The following is a 5,771-nucleotide window of genomic DNA, read 5'->3' as shown; positions in this document are numbered from 1 at the left end:
CATCGGCCCTCAGACTGAAGTGTCACAGGTCTGATTCCCAGTCAAGAGCACATGCTTGGGTTGCGGATTCGATCCTCAGCCCCAATTGGGGTCAGGCAGGAGATAACCAATGTCTCTCTCACATTTCACATCAATGTTTCTTTCTCTTTCTCTCTCCCTTCCCCCCTGACTCCCTCCCACTCTGTCTTGAAATCAATGGAAGAATGTCCTTGGATGAGGATTTACAAAAACAAACAAACAAAAAGAATGAAACAGAAATATCAACATTCACATGATAAGAAACCAGAAGAACTTGCTGCCTTGGAAGCAAATGAGATAGAGATTTTTAGAGGCAAGATATCAACCACATGAAACAGGTTCAGAAAAGGAGTCAGTAAAATGGAGACAAAAAAAATTTTGCCATTGGATCTAAAAAACAGGAGGTCCCAAGTTGCTTATTAAGATCAATTACAACTGAGTGCTGGGGGAGAAGTGGTGGACTGAGGCAGAAATGGAAAGTGAGGGAATACAGGCAGTTCCTGTAAAGCAATTTCTATGGAGTTTAGAACAGGAGGTTAGTGGTGGAGTCTTTATCATGTTTACAGACTGAGGGAAAGAAACCCTTAGAGAGGGAAGAGTTGAAACTCAGGAGAGAAGGATGACTAACAATCTCGGAGGAAACTGGAAGTAATAGGAGTAAGAGAATAAGGAGGAGCCAGCGTTTAACAGAAGCGGGGATAGTTTTCTCTCTGAACAAAGAAGCAGGGAGGTCATCTCTGGGTATGGATATGTCTGTAGATAGTATGGTGGGTCGGGGAGCAGGACTTAAGAGAGATGGTGACCAATGGTCTCAGTATTCTTAAGGAAGTAAAATGCATAGTCATCCACAAAAAGGGAATGAGGGGAGGTGTTAAGTAAGAAACTTAAGGATAGTGAAAACACTTTGGAATAATCGTTGACGAGAAGAACAGATAGAAGAGAGAGAGGAGAGAGAGAGACTGAAGAAGGTGCTAAAAGCCCAGACAGAGTTTGAGACCATAGATTGGTAACAAACCATTTGCATGCTTGTCTGGTTTTCATAAGGCAGAATAGAATAATGATGAAGTCTGTTATGCTCTGGATCCAAACTGCCTGGTTTTGTACCATGTCTCCCTCACTTGTCATATCTCATTGATTCTTAGATGCACTTTGTTTTTACAGTTAACATCGCTGAAATCAAGGTGTATCTATCAACCAGTGGCACCTCGCAATTAGAATTGTAGCATTTTCTTTTGCTTTGTTAAAATAATGGTATATTTACAATTGATGGTGTTTCTGATTCCATGTAATGCTTTGGACAAGTTATTCAACCTCTGTAAAACAGTTTTCTTGCCCATAAAATGGTCAAAAAATCTCCCTATGGCTAATAAGGATAAAATGAGATCACATACATGGAAAACTCTTAGAATGGTGCTGCATGTAGGAAGTACTTAATAAGTGCTTATTATTTTTCTCCTACAGTGCTCATCTGACTAATGAAAGAGAAAAGAAAGGTCATTATTACAGTGATTCAATATTAGAGCTTTGTTGGGTAAATGCTGATGAAGAAGAAGGATGGATGCAAAGGAATCAAAGGTTTATGCAGGTGAGAAAAAGAGGAGACTGAGTGTAGAGAGATGAAAGACTGGGAGGACATGGAGGAAACTGGAGGTCTCACTGAGGGGAAAAATAGGTATAACAGGAGAAAAGAAAGAAGGTAGTGATGGGCAGAGAGGTTCAAGTCAGGGAGAGGGATGTCTAAGCTTCAGCTTTTAGAGGTGGGGCAGCTCTGAACTCTGAGCACAGCCACTGATGCAGAGTGAAGGTGAAGGCTACTGCATTGGGCTCCACCTTTCCTATGAGTCTGAAGATAATGAATGGAAACTTCTATATAATGAATGGAAACTGCCTTATGGAAGCTGAAGGGGTGTGATGCTGCTATCTCAACCAGATGGCCTAGAACAGCTCTTGCCAATGGGAGTAAAGACTTTTTAAAAACACTTTTCCAACAAGTATTTATTAGTTAAGTCATAATTCAGGATCCTGGGGTGGGATGTACCCAGGCCCCCCTTCACCTCCCTGGGAGAAGGATGGAGGACAGAGGACAGGTGAGGTGCAGCCAGTTCAAATCTCCCCAGGAAATGTGCCTTCTGCCTGGTGGTCATCCCGTGCCGACACCCAGGATAAGGGCAGAGGGACTCGTGCACACGCCGGTACCACTTGCACACAGAGGCATCACCCCCTTTAGCAGTCATTGCCTTCTCACAGCGGTGGAAGTCCAGGTAATTCTGCCAACAGTTCCTGGTCTGCTTCTGGTTGGGGATGTGGCTGTCAAGAGGAGCAGTCCGGTAGTTCTTGATTTTGGTCTTGATGTCTTCTGCCATGTTGCTGACTCCTAGAGATGCCCCTGAGGCAACTCGCAGCTCAATGTGACCCTCCGGGAGTAAAGACTTTTAAAAAATGATTTTTTAAAGCTAGTATCTGCTAATACGCTTTTTTTTTTTTTTTTTTAATATAATTACTTGGGACTAGAAGTTTTGACCTTCAGTAAAACTTTTGTAGTGCCACCCTGGAAAACAATGCCTTCATTAAACATTTCACATAAGTACAATTTATCAACGTGAACTTGAAAATTAAGTAGTCTTCCTATTTGAGTATCTTTATTTAAAAGAAGATCTTAATGATTGCATACTCTATTATAACATATATTTAGTATTCCTTGGTTATCAGGGCAATTGGAGAGATATTTTGGAAGAAATGTGTATCTTTTATCTAAACATTACTATCAGCTTAATAATTGCACGTGGAGAATGACATACTAATTCCTGCATTTAGATAAAAAGAAAGAAATACCAAATCATTTGAATAAAACATTTTATATGCTATTGAATATAAGAATACTTAGTTTGACAGCCTATCCTGTGGTTTCAGTTCCACAGACTAGACTCTCTAATGACGACAAACATTTGGCCAGCACCTACATTTTACAAGACATCATTTTCATATACATGGTCTCATGTGATCCTAAAAAAACACATTTTATCCTCCTCTTTCCCCCTTTTTGCTGTTAAGTTAAGGGATTTCACTTAGCTGGTACAAGTCAGAACACGATTCTGTTTCCAAAACTTAGTTTGACTCATTGTCATTTATCTGTTGTAAATAGTGTGCTTGTATAAACACGTGCCCTCTCTGTCCCTCTCTATTCTCTTCACTACACAGTCCATCCTTATTCCCCCTGCCTGCTCCCCAAAGCCAACTGGGAGGCAGCATAAGGCAGGTCCAATTTACAGAATGAATAATTTCACCACATCACATCTGGAATCAGTCTATCACATCATTCTGACTTGTTTAAAAATATTCAGAGCACCAGTGGGTCATTTAAAATTACATGATACTAAATAACTGGTTTGACTGGCATTTATCATCGAAACAGTTGTTTCGATTTTATGCAGTTGCAGCCTAGAGCGAAAGAATGACTAGTTGAGAAGTAAATTGCAATTAGCTGAATGTGCCCCATGGGTAGCTTTTCTGATTTTTGCCACTTGAAGCAATTCTCAAAGACATTACAAAGGACTTCCGATTAATTTTAATGAAATTCAAGAGCAGTTATATAGATAGTTTGCATCTTCAGCAGTGCATTAACTTGCAAATGGTTGGGATAGCCTTTAAGAATACGGTGCTTCTTTAACATTTAGGATCAGATAGTAAAAATAATTACCTTCTCTCATTCTATTACGCTTTTTCGTCATCTGAAGATGGCAATAAACAAGAGCAATTTCCTGGGGGTAAGTGAATGAGTCAATGAGTGTGAGTAAATTCATAAGGACAATTTGCAGTGACGTAATCAGATGATATTGAACATTGGTTCTAAAATGTGCGAAAAAGGAGAGTTACTTGGGCATACACAAATAGTTTATTTCTGTTTTTCCTGCTTATACAAGCAAAGATACTCTAGGTTGATCATAGGTATGGTGGTGGTTTCTTTCCGAGGTACTTCTCAAGATACATCCAATCTTGGCCCATTCTTTCCAGCAGGTTGCAAAGCCCTCTAACAAAATTTTATGGCTTTGTCAGAGTTGAGTTATCACTTGCAATAACCCCAACATTTCAAGAGTGACCATTACAAGTATTGGCTTTCAGGATTTGTCTTGTTTTGGAAACTACTCGTTTCTGGAGGAGACTACAATATAGTGATTTGTTTTTAACTTGGTCTACATACCAAAGCAACATTGACAAAAGTCTACGGTTTTAGCAATAGTAAATTTTTTTTCCTAAGGCTTCGATTATGATGGAGTAGCACAGACTCTCTACTTCAACACATATAAAAAGAGAGGAGGAATTCACAGCTCAGAAAACCAGGGGTCCAATGACAGCCACAGACTTTTGCCAAGAAGAAAACAGCTGTGAAGGGACAAATAAGGACATATACCTATATGGTGAAGGCACAACACATCTTATAGTATAAGCAGAGGTCCTAGGAAGAGACATTTTTCCTTGACTTATATGTGTCTAAGCGAGTTAGCTCTGCTCTTCTCTAGGTTCCTACACAATTTCGTTCATACTTTCATTATGTACTCACTGTATTTTCACTGTTGTACGTGCTTCTCTGTCTCTCCTCGCCTTCCCGCTGCCACCCCAACCACATTCAGCTCCTTCAGAGTGGGAATCATGTCCGACTTTTCTCAGCTTTAGAGCCCAACACACGTATAATAAGTTCTTAACCAATGTTGGTTGGACTCATGTATGAGAACAGCCTCATTTTGAACTTCAAATGGAGTAATGAGTGCATTAATCAACTTTGTGTTAATCAAATTTCTTTCTCATGTCTGGACGAAGATATTAAAATGTAGTTCCGCCAATTTAGGGTTTTTAAAATTGGTTGAAGAGGAAGTGAGAAAGACAGAGAGAGAGATTTGTTGTTCTGCTCATTTATGCATTCATTGTTTGCTTCTTGTATGCACCCTGACTGGGATCAAACTCACAATCTAGGTGTATTGGGATGACACTCTAACCTGGCCAGCGCCTGGATTTTTTTCTTTATCCAGTGCCCAAAGTTTTTATTACACTTCTGCTAAATGGAGATAGTACCTTGATGTGAGTATGAACACATCATCTGAAATAGAGTTTTTGGTTGAAAGACTATAATCTAAAAGTAGATGCTAAATATGAATGTACAAATTATTTTTCCCTGAGGGGGGAAAATAAAACATTTCTCATTCAATAACAAGATTCTAATTTTCAGTCATTGGTAAATAAGAAACATTCCAAATCTAGTTTGAGATCATTTTTGTAAATGATACATTAGCTAGGAATGCATTAAGCTACAAGTAACAGGACACTTGACCAGCAGTTTAAATCAAAAGGGGTTTCTTTTTATTAGCTAATAAGAAGTCTGGGGACAAGTGACTGCTGATGTTAGTTTAATGGCCCAGTGATATCAGGCCCTATGTTTATATGATCCCCTTAACCTTATCTTGGACTCACAGAGTAGCTGTCACAGCTAGAAATAGATGGAAAGCCCAGACATTTCTATTACTTTTTAATCAAGAAAGTGAAAGTATTTCTATAATCTTCATCAGTGGATTTAAGCATAAATTCATGGTCATTTATAGATGCAAGTAAGTCGGGGGGGGGGGGGGGAAGGCAGTAAAGTACTTTGTCCAGGGAGCTGAAAATAGGTTTCAGGGAAACAATTACAGAAGTTAACACCACAAGGCAGTATGAGCTGATGGAAAAAACTATACATTGAATAAATTCAACTTGAACCCTAAATT

At 39.3% G+C, this 5,771-nt stretch overlaps 1 pseudogene; it reads right to left on the bottom strand.

Moving 5' to 3' along the window:
• Positions 1-2,121: 2,121 nt before the first annotated feature.
• Positions 2,122-2,381, bottom strand: LOC118625793 (annotated as a pseudogene).
• Positions 2,382-5,771: the final 3,390 nt, after the last annotated feature.

The sequence above is a fragment of the Molossus molossus genome, unplaced genomic scaffold (assembly GCF_014108415.1).
Source record: "Molossus molossus isolate mMolMol1 unplaced genomic scaffold, mMolMol1.p scaffold_m16_p_11, whole genome shotgun sequence".
Taxonomy (NCBI): Eukaryota; Metazoa; Chordata; class Mammalia; order Chiroptera; family Molossidae; genus Molossus; species Molossus molossus.
This window is presented reverse-complemented; position numbering and strand designations above follow the sequence as displayed.